The sequence below is a fragment of the Myotis brandtii genome, unplaced genomic scaffold, assembly GCF_000412655.1.
Source record: "Myotis brandtii unplaced genomic scaffold, ASM41265v1 scaffold212, whole genome shotgun sequence".
Lineage (NCBI taxonomy): Eukaryota > Metazoa > Chordata > Mammalia > Chiroptera > Vespertilionidae > Myotis > Myotis brandtii.
Genome location: NW_005357931.1, coordinates 809125 through 829132, shown reverse-complemented (window position 1 = coordinate 829132; position 20008 = coordinate 809125). Strand labels below are relative to the sequence as shown.

The 20008-nt window shown below is 48.0% G+C and overlaps 1 long non-coding RNA gene across 1 annotated transcript; it reads left to right on the top strand.

Moving 5' to 3' along the window:
* The first annotated feature begins 6 nt into the window (after positions 1 to 6).
* On the top strand, positions 7 to 9157 carry LOC102259296. The gene is made up of 3 exons (XR_313558.2): positions 7 to 82; positions 2825 to 2955; positions 8880 to 9157. It is a non-coding gene; the product is annotated as an uncharacterized LOC102259296 (long non-coding RNA).
* The last annotated feature ends 10851 nt before the right edge of the window (positions 9158 to 20008 follow it).

The window sequence follows — 20008 nt, the reverse complement described above, 5'->3', positions numbered from 1 at the left end:
CGCGGTTACCCTGCGCGGTGCCGGCTCGGGAGGGCCAGGTCCGATCCCCGATCCCCCATCCCCGCAGCGAGGGAGCGCGAAGGTTGGCCTTCGGTCCTGCGGATGGGAAGTGGGGGACAGAACGCCCGGACAGTCTGGCTGTTGGGCGGTGCAGAGGGGGAGGAGGGAGCCGGGTTTGAAGAGTAGAATTAAAAAGGGGGGCAGGAAAGGAAAGGGAGGCCGAGCTGCGGCGCCGGGCTCGCTGGAGGGGAACATTTGCATGCGGCGCGCCGGGCACTGAGTCACCGCGCGGCCTCGGCCTCGCGCGCTTGGGGAGGTTTCTCCGGAGAATGCGGAGCAAGGTCAGCCGGGCAGCCCTTCAAGGACACGCGCGCGGCTCCTGCATGCTGATGGCCCCCGGCGCCCCATCCTGCGAGGAGGCAATCCGGGGGCTCTCGCCTCCTCTCCCTCCCAACTGCAGCTCCTGGCTGTTCATCAAAGACCTTGTTGTCACCGAGACACTGGGACCTTGTCTCTCGCTGGAACCACTCGTAAATCTTAGGTCAGGCAGCTGGCCGCCTTCGAGTACCACAGTCCCCAAAGCCTTAGTCAGTCACTAAGTAGAAAGGTTTGTACTTCAAGCGTGCACACCAGGGAAAATAAACACAAATGCAATGTCAAGACGTGCCCCTTCAGAAATCCTAACCCCTGAATGCGCTCCCCTTTCCTCCTCCCCATCCCATCCCACGCAAGCGACAGCCTGTCATCCCGACACCCAGCCTCCCCGCGCCTAGGGGTCAGGTGCCCGCGGGGCGTCACCACTGAGCCCTGGCTGGAAGATTCTAAGGGCGCCCCTTCCGAGGGTCTCCAGCCTCGGGGAGAGGGAGGGTGTTGTAGAGTCAGGTCAGGGATTCAACTCTGATAGCACCAAGAAAGAGAACTTTGGTGGAGAAGTGCCCAGACTCCAATGCTCTGGCGTTGGCATTTAATAGTTTCCTCTTTTTAAAAAAACATATGTATTTTTATGTTTCAGAGAGGGAGGGCGAGGGAGAGAGAGAGATGGAAATATCAATGATGAAAGAGAATCATTGATTGGCTGCCTCCTGCACCACCCCTCCCCCTCCCCCACTGGGGATTGAGCCAGCAACCCAGGCTTGTGCCCTCCTGGTTCACAGGTCGATGCTCAACCACTGAGCCACCTCAGTTGGCCCTTACCAGGTTTTTTATGAACACTTTCAGAGATAATATATGAACAAGAAAGTTCAAATAGTTGTGACTAAAGGGGTGAGCTCTGGGGCCAGACAGAGTTTGAACCTTGGCCACTAATTTCGTGACCTTAACTGCACTGTGCCACAGCTTTCTCATCTGTGAAATGGGTATATTAATAGTATATCTCTCAAAAAATAGTATATCTCAGAGTTGCTGAGAAGAACTAATGAGATAATTCATATAAAACACGAGTTCATGAATCATCATCTCTCCAGGCAAGGTACCCTTGTTTCTTTATTTTCCTCCTCATTCTCCAACCTCATCAGATATCCACTCTGATAGTTGTCTTTAGATGCATACTTCCTTGGGAGGGGGGCGGAATCTATTTGAAAGTAATAAATCCAGATTATTCTGAAAATGTACAGCTTGCTGTGTTTTCATAAGCTGAACACACCCATGTAACCAGGACAAAGACCAAGAAACAAAAGCATTATCAGCCCCCTCCCCCCAACTCTCTCCTTTCTTTTTCTAGTTACCATGGACTCGATGGTAACCACTATTTGACTTCTAGCTCCAAAGATCAGTGCTTCCTGTTCCTGTATTTTATCCAAATGGCATCATACATTACATATACGTTCATATCTGACTTTTGCTCACCACCAATTGTGAGATTCATGCGCATGCTGTGTGTGACATGTTGTGAGTTTTCTAGGATGGCCCCCAAGATTCCATCAGCCTCTCTTGTACACACACCTTCTCAAACAGTCGTCAATCGGGCATCCATCTAGGTGCTGCTGTAGCGTCCCTTTGCAGATGTAATTAAGGCCCCGTGTTTGAGGAGATCGTTCTCGATGGACCTGATCACATGAGCCCTGGGCTTTTTTTGAAGAAAGAGATTGGAAGTACGAGGGGATGGACACGAGGGAAGTTCTACATTGTTGGCTTCAAAGACAGAGGGGTCCACACGCAAGAGATGCCGCTGGCCTCCAGGAGCCTAGATGGGCCCCTGGCCCACAGCCAGCAGGTAATGAGAGCCAGTCCTCCAATCACAAAAGACCCTGAATTCTGCCAACAACCTGAAGGAGCTTGGAAGAGGATTGTGAGTGAAAAAGGGCCACATACTAACCCTGGCAAGCTCAGGGGAGGCCTGCGTGGGGGCCTTACGGACTCAGAGACCCAAAGGAACCAGATAGGATGGTCTGAACATAAAGATTCCTAACGAAAAGTGAGCCACGGCAGCAGTCACATCCTAGGCCTGGTACTTCCTTGACAAAAATCAATCTTTATTTTTTAAGCGACCCTGTCTATTGTCTAAGAATGTCCGAGTAATTTCCTTTTCCAGACCGCTCAGGGTACACCCACCACACCAGAGAGGCCACAGGACCCCTCGTTGTTATCTTGCTCCCCCAAATACCATCTCTATGTGCTGTAAATATTGTTGACTATCCTATACCCACCAATGTAAGAGAAGTATTTATCTCTTCGTTTTACTCTACCACCAATGGATTTCATGTAACCCCCCTTACATCTCCTTCTTTGATTCTAATATATAAAATAAGCTGTAAAACGGCCATTCTCTGGAGCATTTTGCTTCCCAGCAATTGACTCAAATAAACTCGTAAAAAATTCTCTACAGGTTTGGACCTTTCATACTTCGATAGGATCCTGAGATCCAGCCACCCACACCTTAACTTCAGCTCGTGAGGCGCTCAGCAGAGAACCTAGCTACATCGTGCCCAGATTTAAGGCCTACACACCTGTGAGCTGGTAAATGTGTTTTATTTTCAGCCCGACTTTTGTCGTTTGTAGTCTGTGGTCATTTGTTTCATAGGGATAGAACACTAGCCTATGTGTTACAGTTTAGATAGTTTATAGATACCGTTAGAGTATGTTCCATCTTATTGCTGTAGAGTATGCCACTGTTGGACTGCACATAACTTATTCACCCATTCTTCTGTAAATGGACATGTGGGTAGTTCCTGCCATGAACTTCTAGTGCATGTCTTTTGCTGGGTATTGGTATTTAAAAATGAAATTTTGGGGTCATAGAATGTGCATATGTTCAGCTTTAGTGACTACTACCGAACAGTTTTCCAAAATATAAGTTATTTTTCCAGACTTGCCGTGACCTAATAGGAACTGGTCCCCACCCTCACCAACACTACTATCATTATCTGGCTAGTCTAATCGAAAAAAGCCCACTGAGCCAAGAGCCAAAATAGTCCAGGGAAAGTAACAGCTTTGAACCCTGGCACTGACTTCTCTATGGCCAGGTCACCCGCCTGAGTTAGCGGTGAAGAAGACTGATGCTGACATTCGCGCGGTTAGAACCTCGCGGCAGTCTGCTGTGTGGGATGGATTTGGATCACTTGCTTCTCTGCAAACAATCAGCATTGTCCAGCGCACCTCTGCTGACGCTGCCCTTCTAATCCTGAGGGTGTTTTAAATCTGACTGTCTTCACAGCCAGTCAAAGAAGCATCTTACTTAACATGCACACAAACACAAGCATCTGGGTGGGTCAGACCCCAAGATCTTGAAACACAGAGGTCTGCAGTCCCCGTTGTTGCTATTAATATGGATCTGGTTCCATCTGAAGCCGAAAGCACATTCTGATTGTAGAACTGCAGCAAACACTCAGCAAGCCTTGCAAACAAAGGAGTAAACACATGCATAAGCTATCGCAACGCCAGAGTCAGCGAACACCATTTTTACATCCTAATTGCCAGGAATGGGGACAGCTGCGTCATTGTTTCAAACACAAGCTCACGCACAATTAAGCCAAGAACACATGTCAACACTGGCACAAGCTGCTAAATTGCTGATAACTGATGGGCATTGCTCATGCTGTGCGCACTGTCTCCGATATAAAATGGAAAGACTCCTTTTTACCCAAGACCTCAGAGGTTTCTGCCGGTTTAGGAAAGCCAGGTTTTGTGTCAGATGGCCAGATTATGTAAGTGACATTCCACCCACGTACTCAAGGAGTTTGTGATAAGTACATCATGCTGTTTCGTGCCTCCTTATATTGGTGTTAACAAGGCAAGCTTCAAGAGGCTGACTTCTGGGGTGGGGATGCTTTGCCTGTGATGAGGGGGGTTTGCAGCCACTAAACAGAAATGCCCCTTGACAACCAGAGAGCCAGGGTTTGCCATGGCCTGGTCAACTGCAGACACTGGACTCTACTTCATCAGCCTTGTGTTCAATAAGTTACTATTACCGAATAGAACTGTAATTTAAACCCCTTGTTCAGTTGCCTTACGAAGTACCAACTGCATTCCAAATAACATTAAATAATCTTGAACATAATCTTGAACAATTGAAATAATCTTGAACAATTCAGGGTGATGACCTGAATTGCGATGGGTAAGGACAGCCAGCCGGGTGAAGGAGTGGGGTGAGGTGTGCTGGGCAGAGGGGGACATGTGGGCAATGGTTGTCCGTGGAAGACGTAGCATAGTCGGCTCAGCGTGGCTAGAGAGAGGCGGCTGGGTGGGTGGGCAGGAGCCGGAGCATGGGGAGTTGGGATTTTATCCAGGGATCCATTCCTTGCAAGATGTTAAGTCGGGAAATGATATGATCAGATCTGCACTTTAGATAAATCCGTCTGCAGGCTGGTGGGGAAGAGTTTGAGGGAGAAATGACGGAAAAGGCATGCATGGGACAGCTTATCTTTCTTTCCCCTGAGAGATCTGACCCTCCCTGCTGCCACAGCCTCCCACCCCACTGGGGGCTCATTGCTGCACCAACCTGAGAGTGAACTCTCTGCCTCCTTCCAGGGGAGAGGCAAGGAGGACAGGCCGAGGGTCACTGCCCTACGAAACCTGGCGCCGTAGTAAGTGCTTCAGCACCCAACCCGTTTGATATTCATGGAAACCCCGTGAAGCATGGTCACCCAGGGCCGGTCCACTGAGCACCGGTGGCCTCGGAGCTTGTCTCTGGCTCACTTTTTTTTTTTCTGCGAGTGGGTACCTGCGAAGAGAAAGGGGATGAGTGTCCCGCTATGATCTGGGGTTCCCCCTGCTCCACAGGTTCCTGGTGCAAAAACACTCTTTTCTCCCTCCCTTTGAAACCCTGCTGCTGGGAAAGGTTCCGCGATAGCTTGCATGTGTATTCTGGTGCTCCATTTGAAGAGCAATTTATCTGAAGCATCTACCCTCTGTGCCCGCACGAAAGGTCGCAACCATTAGAACTGCGCCCCGAGCACCATAAGGAAACCCACAGGCGACCATCCCCTTAACCTCACCCTCACCCATCTTCAGTGCGATCTAATGGGGAACACATACCTGATGCTAAAATAGACATTAGTGGAAACAGGATTAAAGAAAATGTCTTGTCATCCAACAATGTCAATACTTATACACAAAAAATAAGAGGATTGGTGTGTTCTGCCTGCACACCCACAGTGTGGTCACCAAGATGCCAGCCTAGCTTGCTATGTTGTGGGTTTGCCCAAATTGTCATGACTGACAGGTCTGGTAGACAGTGCTGTACCCCAGAGATCAGCAAGCTTTTTCTGAAAGGGCCAGATAGTAAATTCTGCCAGCTTTGGGGGCATACGGTGTCTGTTGCACAGGACTCTGATGTTGCCGTGAAAGTGCACATCATACAGAAATGAATGGGCGTGAGCAGAATTGGCCCACACCATATGATACACAGAGCCCCGTGCAAAAAGTCCTACCCACTGACCCAAACAGTCCCAGGAAAAGTCATTCCCACGTTCAGGCATTATGTCTGCAAAGGCCTAGTAAACCATAACATGTTAGTCCATTCTCCACTGTCAGGGTGTTAGCACAGGTTCCTTTATCTTTGAGGTGCAGCCCGGAGATCACGGGATGGCGTTTCCCTGCATGAAGTGCCCTCCATGTTTGGCCAGCTGTCTCATCATACATGCCCCTGCCACCAGGGACTACTGAGCTTAAGTATGGGTTGTGTTCCTTGTGTCCAGAATTCTTGTGTCCTGAAGATCAGTGTGTCAATTAAAATCTTTTGACTAAAGTAACAGGAGCTGTAGAGAAATTTATTTTTCCACATATCAGAAAAGCTAGAGGAAGGGTGGGTCCCACAACTGGCTAATCAGTATTTCTAGAACCCTGGTTCTTTCCATTCTCTGCTCTGCCATCTAAAGTATAGGCTTCTGCCCTGGCCGGGTGGCTCAGTTGGTGAGAGCATCGTCCCATATACTGAAAGGTTGTGGGTTCAATTCCCAGTCAGGGCACGTGCCTGGGTTGCAGGCTCGATCCCCAGTAGGGGGCATGCAGGAGACAGCTGATCAATGATTCTCTCTCATCATTGATGCTTCGATCTCCCTCTCTCTTCCTTTCTGAAATCAATAAAAATAAATAAATAAATAAATAAATAAATAAATAAATAAAGAGCAGCACTTCTTCCCACGCATTTACCCTTTCCTCCTTTTAAGGGAGCACGGATGCTGTGATGGAGTAGTGCTGATGACAGAGAAATGAGGGAGTGAGGAGATGTGCCCTTCACTGTCCTCCCACCAAACTATCTCATCTCCTTAATACACGCCTGCAGCTGACCTTCAGGAAGTCTGAAGTTTACCTGTCTGAAGGATGCCTGTGAGCCTAAAGCTAACCAAGGAACTATGAAACACTAGAAAGAACACAGCCCTAAAAGTCAGAAATCTAATTCTAGGTCTGGCTCTGCCACTAACGGGCCTTCTGAACTCAGGCCTGATTAACCTATTGGCAACCTTAGACGTTAGCCTATAAAATAAAGAGGGATGTGGTTTTTAATTGTTCCCAGCATAGAAGACTTGGGTCCAAAGCAAAAGGGAGCCCTGTGTCCTCTGTCCTCCCCTCATGCCCCTTCTTGGCCTAAATGGCAGCCCGTAGGCACCATCTCAGAATGTGAGGGCTGGAAAACCACTGGGCTAAATGAGCCCCCGAGGTCCCATTCATCTTTAAAATTCTCTAACTCAGCCTCTGCTTCTAAGATAATGACTTCATGCTAATATGCTGTACTCCTTCCTCGACTCATTTGTGTTTGAGAAGAAATTCTCATGGCTACATGGAATTTCAGGCACCACATATGTGAAGAGGTGGTTGGCAACTCCCTGGACCCCATAAAATCATTCCACTTGAGTTACCACTCAGCTTTCACGTAGGGACTTAATGTCAGGAGGTGGGGGTGAGTGTGACCTCTTGGCTTTTCAACTTGCAGCCTGTCAAAGGGTGGGTTCCCATCTGATCCTTGGTTAACCATGGGGCCCAAGGAGGACAAGCAAAGGCCACCGTGTCTTTCATGGGGGGAGTATGGATTAAAATCAGGTTCAGCTCTGAGAAACAGAAATCCCCCAAATGACAAGGTGTAATAGATACACATTTTCTTCTCGGTCATGTAACAGACATTCGAAGGCAGTGGTCGGCAAACTCATTAGTCAACAGAGCCAAATATCAACAGTACAACGATTGAAATTTCTTTTGAGAGCCAAATATTTTAAACTTAAACTATATAGGTAGGTACATTGTTATTAACTTAATTAGGGTACTCCTAAGGCTTAGGAAGAGCCACACTGAAGGGGCCAAAGAGCCGAATGTGGCTCGCGAGCCGCAGTTTGCCGACCACGGTTCTAAAGGAAGCAATCCAAGGTTAGGGAGTGGCTCCATTTGAAAAAGTCTTTGGAAATCTGGGCTCCTCCTAGCTCGTTACTCCACTATCCCAAGGATGTCGCTCTTGTCCTTGTGTTACACAGTAGAAACCAGAGCTCCAGCCATCACATCTAAAGTCCAGTTAACAAGATGGAGGAAGAGATAAAGACAGGTTGCTCTTTCTCCCTTTAAGAACATTCCCTGAAGCCTCACCTAACACTTCTGCTCACATCTCGTTGGCTAATCTAAGTCCTGTAGACAATCTAGATGCAAGGGAAGCTGAAGAAAACAGCCTTCTAGCTGGGCAGGAGCAGGAGGGCCTGTGACCCACGGTGGTTCCCCGGTCAGGAGCTAGTCAACCACAGGAAGGTCAGCAATTCCCAGAATTTCCTTTCTGGGATCTGCACGGGGACCCTGACTCTTGGGAATTCTACCCGCATATCTTCAGATTCTTAAAGGTAACTTTTAATGTCATTTGAATAGATGCAGATGACAGCTGCATATGTAATAGTATGAGTATGAACTTTAAAAATACATTTGGACTCCATAACTGTATGATACAAAGTTCCTTTTTTAAAAACCTTTTTTGAAAGTGTAACATATGTACAGAAAAGTGCACAAATCTCGGCGTGCAGCTCCACGAATTATCACAACGTGAAGACACCCATGTAACTACCGCGAAGGAAAAAGGAAGAGCCTGCCTGGCGCTCCTCCCAAGCTAATGTGCCACTGAGGTCCTTTCCTTGTGTCCCCTCTCCCTCCCAACTCTGCCCTCGCCCCATCTTCTCTTCTGTGCACCTCCCTTCCCAAACCTCCCAGATACCCTGGGGGAGGTGGCAATTCTTTGAGGCTGTTTGACCTTCTGGCGCAGAGAAAATAGCATGACCTTTGGAGCTAGACTCACCAAGATCCAGATCTCAGCTCCTCGGCTCACTCGCTCTGTGAATCTGGGCAAGCGATGTAGCTTCTCTAACACCGACCCCAAGCGCTGTCCTGAAGGTCAGATCTGCTGGTTCTTGTCCTTCCCACAAGAACCTGCGGCATGCTGGGCCCTGTGAGGAAACATTCTTTCCATTTCACAGATCCACACCATGATGCCCCCGAGATGAAAGGCCTGGTCCAGCGTCACCCTGCATGTCATCAGCAGAGTGCAGGGCGAGAGGCTGGACCAGCGCGGGACCTGGAGCTGCCCCCTCCCGACCCAGAGGTGCTGAGACCCGAAGAGAGCTTGGACCTGCCCATGGCCTGTGACCATCCAGACGTTTGTAGGCCCAGTGGTGCCTGGTTCTTTAATAGACTCATTGGCATCCTAATACTTGCCTCAGCCTCACCAGAAGTTTTCCTAAACAGACACACAGATGCCAGCCTTATGACACTTGCTAATAAAAACTCCCTTAGCAGGATTGGGTTCCATGGTGTCTAATAATAACTGCAGACCCAAAGCAGTAAATAGCTGGCCATGCAACGAGAGGGTGGGACCCCCCAGGCGCAGACAGAACGTGAACAGTCAGAGCCAAGCGGCGTCGGCAGCCGGGGCAGGGCCTGGGCCCGGAGCTGGCAAACAGGGCTCCTGGCAGGACGAGGAGGGCAGTGAACCTGCTAGCAAGGCCGGGGCAGCTCGTGCCATCATCCAACAAACACTGTTAGACAATGGCCCGGGTACAGGTGCCGGGTGACACATGGGCGGAGGAAAACACTGCCCCTGCCAGAGATGTTCAGGCATTTCATTAGAAGGGCGGGTCTTTTCTTATATTAGAAACAGAATGCTGAGGAGAGAGGCCCGGGGATGTGCCCAGCGTGGTGACCGGAAGACAAGGGTGGAGCCCTCCCTGGGAGACAGTGTGACCAAGCCTGTGGCTTCCCCTTGTCCGTCTGGAATCCCCTCCTCACCTCGCTCCGCTCTGTCTCAGGCCCTTACCTTGTCCACGAAGCCCTGAAACAGCAACAGTCCCGAGGGCTCACCATTTCATCTTCACAGTCTTTCAAGCCAGGAACTACCACTGTGGCCATATGCACGCGGACACTGAGGCACAAAAGGGTGGGAAACTTGTCTGAGGTGACACCGCGTGAGAGGTGGAGATGGGATGTGAACCCAGGGCGTCTGCATCGGCCCCAATCTAACCCACGCTGCGGGGTGCTGGCTCCCTACACTCACGTGCTGTCTTCCAAGCCTCTGAACCCCAGGGACCAGGGGCAGGGCTGGTGCACCCCTGCGTGTCCAGATCTCAGCTCCTCCACACCCTGTCAAGGGTCCCGTCACCACTGCCCCACCCTCTCCCCGCCCTGGTCTGTAAACTCAATGTCTGGTATGCGGCACTGCCTTCCCCCTCACCTCATCTCGGGCCACCATGCTGGGGGGTTTGAACGTCCATCCAGAGGATGCAGCCAGCAGCCACCGCACAGGCCTTCGCTGCTCTCGCTTGCCCGCTGGTGGTCCCCAGCTCCGTGCCCCGCAGGAGAGTGGGCGTGGCTAAGAGCTTGGGCCCTGGAGTCACGGGCCTCGGTTCTAATGCCAGCCCAGCCAGTGACCAGACTTGTCCCTGCAGTGAAGTTTCTGGACCTCTCTGAGCCTCGGTTTCTTTATGAAACAGGCGAATACGAGAAACCCCCTGCCAGCGTTACATGAGGTGTGAGGCTAGGCGCGCCAGTTACTGAAAAGGGCACGGGCTGCATCGGAGGCATGCAGGAAATGTTAGCACCTACGTGGCCACAGCTTGTCAAGCAAACTCTGAAACCGCAAAATCAGAGATTTCACTTTCCCACCACAACGTTCTGTTTTCCACCTGTAAAGACCTCCTGCCCCCGCCAGGCCACTCTGCTGTGTTTGCCCACGGACTGGAGCCCCCATTCTCAGGTGCCGGCCACCTCCTGGCTTCTCCTCCCTCCCTGTTTTGTTAAGACCTCCTGGCCAATCACTGTACTGACATCCTGATAATTACCCACACTTTCCCTGCACGTGGTCTGTTTCTGTTGGGATTAGGTCCAGTGGCGTATAATACAAAACCCAAAATAACAGTCACTAAAATCATAGGTCTATTTCTCTCACACATAAAAACAAAACAAAACAAAAAAAAACCAAAAAACAAAAAAAACACAAAAAACCCTCCAGAGTTAGCCCACCCAGAGGTGGGATGGTGACAGTTGGGGCCTCAGGGATTTGTCTCCTCTGCTCTTGCTGCTCACTCATTTCAGCACATTGTCTCAGAGCCCAAGAGAACCGTCCGAGCACAGCCATGGTGCCCGCTTTCCAGACAGCACGATGGAGAAAGGGAGAGAGGAAAGGACAAAAAATGCAGAGCCCCAGCAGTCTATCCTACTGTTCTACACCTTTTCCTATCAGCCAGACCTAATCACAGAGCCACGCCAGTCCCTGCTTCCTTCCTGTCCCAAATGAAAGGGAGAAGTGGGGAGATGGTCCCACGGCTGTACCTGCCTGGCCAACGGACAGCCACTGAGGACTCGCCATGGCTTCTACATCCAGGCTGTCCCCTCTGCCGGAGAAACCACCACCACGTGCTGACAGGCAGCCCTGCAGACACTTGGCTTCCAGCCACGGAGCCCCCCTCCACTTCCTCTCTCCTGCATGCCTTGTGGCCATGACTCCACGTGCTCAGTCACTTTCCTGAAACACCCCTCCCACCCTTGTTCCCGGCAGAAGGTCCTGCCTCCGTCCCCCTCTCATCTGTCCTTCGGCTCCCCTCTCATTCCTCCAGAGCTGCACCAGCTCCAACCAGGGTGGCTGACGCCCTGGCAAGAGCAGGCCAGCTCTTCCGATTCCCACAATAAATCTTAGCGCCGAGCTGAGCGCCCATCAACAGAAATAAACGGATGCGCGCCAAGGCGCTAATAGCTCACAGCTTCATCTGTATACACTCCCTCGCCATGGTTTGTTTTCCACCAGAGCCTTCGACGATGTTTCCCTGCAAAGGAGGCACCTCCGGGGAAGTGGAGGCCCGAGCAGCCGGGCTGGGGCTGTGTCAGGGACAGTGGGCCCCCGCAGCCCTCCAGGCCTTCCTCACAGCAGCTGATGGGCCTCAGAACGAACAGCAGCTCCCGGAAAAGGACACAATCATTTGGCTCTGTCACTCCACCTCTCAGCCACTTGTCCCAGTCCCCACTGGCACAGGGCCACTGGGCACACCATCTGCCTCCAAAAAGAGGAAAAATGACTGGAGGGAGGATGCCAGCATTTCTCCACGTTCAGGGGATGGTGTCCATATTCTTATGAAAATGAACGCTTGGCCTTCATGGACGCTCATGAAGAACAGTCTGGGCGTGGGTGTCCCTGGGTTTAGGGAGGACCGAGGTAGGCACCCCATTCCTCAATGCATGGAGAGGCAGCTGGGAAGGGCTGGCATTCGTTCAAAGCCCATCCTGTCTCTGCACAGAGCTGGGTGGTCTGGTCTCAGGGCCCCCAGCACCCACCCTCCTGTGCTCCCATCGGGGCTCCCGAGGGTGTGGGCCCGGAATCACTCAGAGCGAAGGGGTTCCTACCTTGTGTGAAAAGTCTGACTTAGAGTTGCTATAAAAAGGAGCAGAAACAACAGCTGTGCCTCGTCGTCAGTGTTCGAGTTCCCTGCTTCCTGTCACACTCATCTTGCAAGTTCTACTCATTTTCACATTTTCCCCGGTCACTTCCTCCCTCCAACGTGAATTACTTAAAATAAGGATGCCACTCCAGAATGAAGACAGCACCCCGAGAAGCCTCGGGTGACTGCTCCCCCCATCGCCATCCCCACAGACTCTGCAGCCAGAGATGGCGCTGAGTGCGGAGCCTGGGGACCGCCTCCCACCGTAGAGGCTGGGATGACCATGGGAACTTCGCTAAGCACCAGTTGGTTAGCAGAGCAAGAGGCCTGGGAACAGCACCAGGCCAGAGGTAGGACCTGGGTTCTGGTCCAATATATGCTGTCAGAGTGCTCGCCTCCTCTGGGTCTGAGTCCTCGTCTGTAAAACAAGGGTGTATGAGAGCCCTTCCTGTGTGGGGTCCAGGCCTGGAGCCTCAACGCTCAGTCCTGCCTCCCAAATCTCCCTCCTCTCCATCCCTCGCCAGTTAGGCTTGTCAGTGGCTTCATTAGCTGCCTATTTATGCCAGGCTGGTCGAATGTAGTAGACTCAGACTGTTCCCCCAGCCTCCCATCAGCCCCTACAGTCCGTTCTGCACCCCGCCACCGGCCTTCTCAACGCTGGTCTCAACGCTGTCAGTCACTCTTCACTGCATTCAACTCCTCAGCAAGGATTATCACCGTCTCACTCCACCTCTTTCCATGGCTCTCAACTTCACTCACAAATATTTACTGAGCACCTGCTATGTGCCAAGGAGCTCAGAATACAGAAATAAGCCTTCAAGACTCGGTTTAACTGTGCCCCCCCCCCCACACACACACTCCCCCAAGAAGCTTTCCCTCCCTCCACCCCCTCATGCTCACCTGCGGGGTGAGCTCATCACCTACTCCTACATGTGCAAGCTGCTATACCTGACCAGATTGTGACAATGCTGAGACCAGCAACCTTCCTCTCCTTTATGGCTATACCAGGGAAGTTATGTTCCGTTAATGTCTGCTCAGTGTGATGGTTAACTTTGTGTCGATTTGGCTAAGCCACAGTACCCAGGTATTTGGTCAAACACTATTCTAGGTGTTTCCATGAAGGGATTTTTAAAGACGAGATTCACATTTAAGTCAGTAGGCTCTGAATAACGCAGACTACTCTTCATACTGAGGGTCAGCCTCACCCAATCAGGTGAAGGAGCTAGTGCAGCCGTGGGCAAACTACGGCCCAGTCCGCGGGCCGGATCCGGCCCGTTTGAAATGAATAAAACTAAAAAAAAAAAAAGACCGTACCCTTTTATGTAATGATGTTTACTTTGAATTTATATTAGTTCACACAAACACTCCATCCATGCTTTTGTTCCGGCCCTCCGGTCCAGTTTAAGAACCCATTGTGGCCCTCGAGTCAAAAAGTTTGCCCACCCCTGAGCTAAGGTAATGTTAATTGCGGTGGCTGAGAACTGCTGCCTTTTCTAGCAGATTGTGAGGCAGCAGCATGGTAAGTACATGAGTCAGTGATTTTCAGACTCTCCTTCAAAACCATAGGTCTCCAGTGCCCACCACCTTTCACCGGGCCGCCCCTCTTCGTCTACGTACAAGGTTTCATTTGAAAGGGAAAGTTTCACCAAAGATGAAGAAAAGAGAATAGGGTCAGGGGCAAGGGCAGAGAGGATTTGCAAACCATGGGCATGAAAAATTAAGTCCAGGCTAGATAAACGTGTGACTCTGATTAAAGCTTCTTCTCCAACTCTGAAAAGGCAGCACAATCCGAGGGAAACAGCTTGACTGGATATTATAAAGCCTCAATCATTAAAACAGTATGGTAGTGACACCTGAATGGACAAATGACTAATGGAACAGAATAGAAAGCACAAAAATAGACCAAAACACGTACAGAAATTTGGCAAACAGCGAAGGTGGCTTAGCAGATAGCAGGAAAACAGCTGCTCTGAATTATGAAATGTTCCTTGACAGGGAGACAAACGAGAAATCGCCAAATTCTTGAAGGAGGTAGGCTCGGAATGGGAACCTTTCTCTCCCTCTATCCATGATTTTGGGTCTGCTGCTGCGCCAAGATAAAATACAGCACTCACTATCATTGTTCCTTTCTACTGTAAATTCAGGCAGTTTTGGGTAGCTGAGCTTCAGGCCGAGTTCCTGCTTCATTAAGCCTCTATCACCAAAAAACTCTTCTGATCCACTCCCTCCCCCCTACACACACTCTGCCCTCCCCCCGCGGGCCAGCTGCCCCTGGGCAGTGATGCTGAGGATCTCCAAAGGCCAAGACCCAGGCTGACATCAGAGAAAGCAGCTGTGTGTGTGGCCACTGCTACGCTTGGCTCCTGGCCCCTGAATTCTGATTGGCCTGGGAGGTGTCTTGGGCATTACACTTTTTAAAACTCCCCCAGTATTTCCAATGTGACGCTAAGGGTAAGAATGGCCACTTTAAATTGTAAGGTATCTTTCTTCCCATAAACTTTGGCCATTCTCTGATGCGAGAGTGATTAAGAGCATATAAAACTAAAAGTACTTTTAAGCTACGATGCTGCCTGAATGTTATCCTAGTGTCATCAGAGCCTTCAGGGTGGGGACAGCAGGAGGGGCTGTGGTCTCATCTCTGAGGATGCTCACGTTTGTGCTGGGGCGCAGGGTGAGGCCTTCTATGGCAAATGTTGGTTTCAGATTGACCTACTTCGGCCATGTGTTTTCTAATGGCTCTAACTGCTACAATATAACACATGCGTTGCTGGTCTCTCCTGGGTGTTCTTAGGTGAGCAGGATTCATGAGCAAAGCATCATCCCTGCTGCCTAGCCTCTGAGTCGGAGACTTGTTACTTTCTCTGCTTCCCTCTCCACAACCCTCTCCCCCCAGAAGGCACAAGCAGAGTTTGTGAATGGCCATCTATTCCATTTCTGCATCTCAGTGTTAAACACACTGCTTAGCTGTTTAGACTGCCTTGTGAGTCACCTTTTAAAAGTATATCTTTGATAGCCATAAATTTTAAAATATATTTTTATTGATTTTAGAGAGGAAGGGAAAGGGAGAGACAGAAACATCGATGACAATCATTGATGGGCTGCCTCCTGCATGCTCCACACTGGGGATCAAGCCCGCAACCAGAGAATATGGCCTGACCGGGAATGGAACTGTGACCTCCTGGTTCATAGGTCGATGCTCAGCCACTGAGCCACACTGGCTGGCCTAGCCAATTTTTAAAACATACAAATATCAGTATTTTAATCCTTTTCATGACCAAATCATATTCCTTTGTATGCACATACCACATGCTTTTTAAAAAATATATATTTTTTTATTTCAGAGAGGAAGAGAGAGGGAGAGATAGAAACATCAATGATGAGAATCATTGATCAGCTGCCTCCTGCATGCTCCCAACTGGGGATCGAGCCCACAACACAGGCATGTGCCCTTGACTGGAATCGAACCTGGGACCCTTCAGTCCGCAGGTCAACGCTCTATCCACTGAGCCAAACCAGCGAGGGCGCCACATGTTGTTTATCCATCTACCAATTGGTAGACATCTGGACAGTTTCCATCTTTTCGCTATTATGAAGAATGCTGCTACGGGCATTTGTGTACATGTATACTTTTTATCTTTTTCTATGTACTTTGGCTTTAACTTTTCCTTTTTTCTAGTTTCCTAAAGTGAAAGCTTAGATTATTGATTTCAGATATTCTTCTTTTCCAATGTATGCATGCAATGCTAAAATGTCCTTGAAGCCATTTTCATCACAAGGCACACATTCCCAGCTCTTGCCCCTGTAAGACCTTGGAGTCCAGGTCAGTCCACTGACTTCCTCCCAACTCCCAGCACCTTTCACCACTATCATCTGCCCCAAACATGTACTTCCTCTGGGTGAACACCTACTACTCAGATATTAAATGATTTCCACAGACAGCATCAAATACAGTTACCCACCATTTTTTTTTCATTCACAAGTATTTATTGAGCACCTACTATGCAGCATGTTAGGCTCTGGGATGCAAGTGAAATAAAATATCAGCCCTGCCCTCATGGAGCTCACAATCTGGTAGGGAAAACAGACAGTATGCAATAAGCCAACACATAAACACCAGTTGTAACAAGTGCCATACAGGACAGAAACAGGGTGATGCAATAAGGATTGTCAGGAAACACCCACTTTTTAGATAGACTGATCAGGAAAGGTCTGTCTTGTGGTTAAAAGCTGGGTTTGATGCCTGGCTCCCCACCATCAAGCTGCTAGACCTTAGGCATATCACTTACCGTCAGATTCTATTTCCACATTTACAAAATGGAGAGTGATACCAAACTCAACAAATGCTCATCACTGCTAATGACTGAGAACTCTTCACTGACTTCTGATTTACAAGGCCTTTCGTTTCTTAGAAATGATGATAGAAAAGGAGGCAAGTACCAACTTTTGACCTCTGTGGAATGTGAGCACAGACCACACTGGAGAGAGCTGCAAGCTACGGTAGCACTTCAGGTGACAACCAAACTTGTTATGGCAGGGCAGGGAAGAGAAAAATGAAAAGGTTGAGATGCCACTGAGCATGGTTCAGGGAGGAAGGAGGATGGGTGGTCAATTGGGAGGGACTAGAATATACACAGAATGAAGACAAATGAAGATGAAATGGAGGACAAGGGAAATCTGCACTCCTTGAAAGACAGCAGCAAAACAATGAGTGCTTCCTTTCTGAAACCTCATGGTGAATATCAAACTCACCATCGTCCCCCCTACAGAGAATGTCCATGCTAACTGCCTCCTGGATCTGTAAATAGCACCATTACCCTGGTTGCTCAGGCTTGAGAAATGGGCTCAGCCCTTACTCCCATGACCATTTCACACTGAATCTTGAGTATTCCTTTGAAATGGCTCCAAGATCCACTCCCTTCCTTGTTCCTGTGGCCATGTCTGAAATCAGTTCTCGGAATTATGTCCAGATTCTCATATCAGTCTCCTAGGTAGTGTACCTAATTAATGCCATTTCAGTTCTGTCAGAGAGAGGGCTTTGGGGTTTGATCTATTTCAGACTCCCAAGTCCACCGCAAAACATCCCTAAACACGTTTCTTCATTTGTAAAATAGGGACAGTACCACTTCCCTTTGAAGTGCTATTGTAAGGAATGAGTCTTTTTTGTAAAGTTCTGAACACAGTGTTAGGTAAGAATTATTGATTTTTGATAACTTGACTATAAGCCCTTTGCATTCTGCGACCAGATGGTTTCTACTACTGTACTCTACATACACTTACAAAACATACTGAATAAACATTCGTTGAGTAGTTTGATGAAGGCCAAAATAAGAGGATGGTCTATTTTCTAACACAACACTCTTCTTCATTTAAAAGAGTTAAGCTTTGAGAGTCTAAAGTAAGCTTTAAAAGCCACTCAGAAATAAAAAGCCGATGGGAAGTAATCGATGTGGTATACCAATCAAGAAAATAACACACCTTAAATACCTGAAGCTAGCCATCTGTTTCTCTTTTCCCACAGCTGCCCTTAGAACACCAAGATCTGATCGGAAACATGAAAGAATACAAAGTAGCCGAAACCGGTTTGGCTCAGTGGATAGAGCGTCGGCCTGCGGACTGAAAGGTCCCAGGTTCGATTCCGGTCAAGGGCATGTACCTGGGTTGCGGGCACATCCCCAGTAGGAGATGTGCAGGAGGCGGCTGGTCGATGTTTCTCTCTCATCGATGTTTCTAACTCTCTATCTCTCTCCCTTCCTCTCTGTAAAAAATTAATAAAATATATTTAAAAAAAAAAAAAAAAAAAGAATACAAAGTAAAACAGGCAAAGCTTGGCCAGCTGTTGTTTTAGCCTTACCACATTCCCAGTTTTGGTTGGACTGCCTTTGGCTCAGGAGATCCTACTGAAAGGCCAAAATGGAGCCTACAGGAGAGGAAAAAAGAGCAGGCTACTAAGGGCTGGCCCTAGGCACAATATTTTTAAAGTGTCAATATTTTCTAAGACTGGAAAGTGTACCCTGGCAATGGGCTACTTCACAGTGAAAAAAACAAACAAAAAAAAAACAACTCTGTGAAAAACCATTGGGATATCTACATACAGGTGTTTCTGGAACATGTCAGATATATTTGATACTGAGACAGCTCAGGAAAATCTCTGCTAATTACCTCCAAAATCAGTTAGCCTAGCTCATCCAGGCCAGCAAGGCAGAGTCTTAGTTCAGATACCTGCATAAAGATAAATCGTGCATGTTCCTGGAAAATAGTCAGATAGAGATAAATCATGCATGTTCTTGGAAAATACAGTCAGATAGCTCTTCTCACACCACAGGGTTGGGGTGGAAATTAGTATATCCACTTGGTAAGGTGTGACATGAAGCAAGAACTACAAAAGTGTTTATACCCTTGACCCAGAAATTCATTCACCTTTAGGAATTTTTCCTAAGGAAAAATTTGTGCACAAGGACACTCAACTGTAACATTATGAGATGCAATCTAAAATGTCCAATGGGAAAAAGTGATAGGAATCATGGCACATCCATACAAAGGAATATCATGCAATTAATAAAGGTTGACATCGTTTTTCTTCATACTTTTCTGTTGTCTAACTTTTCCATAATGAGAATGTATTACTGATATAAACAGAAACAAAAACATTACTGAATCAGGCAAGCATGAAAGGAGAATGGGCATTTTTATTTGTTTCTGCTAGGAATTGCTGTGGTTCCTAGCAACAACAAAAAAAACTTACAAACCAGTCATTTATTTGACAGTAGCATCAGACTCTTTAAAAAGCAGTTCTTAGTCTTTTCCACTAGTTTCACCATGTTTATGTGTAACTGTAGCAAAAAGATGGTTAATAAATCAGATTGAATCATCAATGAGCTCCTACCACATGGATCCAGAGCCACTAAATACAATGTCAAACCCAAGTTTAAATGGAACACTGCCCTACATTTTTCGACATGAAAAAATTAGTAAAATTAAAGTGTTTACTAAAAAAGAAAATACATCCCCCACCCCCACCCCCCAAAAAAACACCAAAAGAGTTAAATGCTTTTTTTACTAATTGGGGGCTAGAAAGAAATGAACAGTATACCTGAGAATTAAACTAATGATTTGTAAAAATCAACCTTTTTAAAAAAAGACAAAATGTAACTAATACAGACTTTATTGGCAGAAGAAACACAGATAATTGGTCACTAAATCAAGTGTCCAAGATTGATCTGAAGGCAGAATATCTGAAAGATCTGAATCTCAAGGTCAGAAGTCTCTGTAGAACACTTCACCCAAAATGCAACACCTTACCTTTCTTCAAATTCCTGAAGATGCTAAGGAAACTTGTTTTATACCAAGAGTTACAGAACTAATTTATACTCACGATCTCTAATCATGATATTTTCATTCTAGCTTTCCTGAAACACATTAGATAAATGGCACATAGCCTAAATTTATCTCTACTGTTTCATTAGGCCTTCATAATTGTCCTATGACAGATGCCAGGTATTTACCATATTTTTCCGTGTATAATTTTCCAACCCAAAATTAAGAAATCAATATTTTAAATATTTTGCTGGTTTTCCTCTTAAGGCCTTCTTTTTTGGCATCTTAAGGAGTTGTTCTTCCTGTTTTCTCCACTGTCTGATCATACATTCAGTGGGAGAAGGTCCATGCTCTTTTGCAGAGCTGAT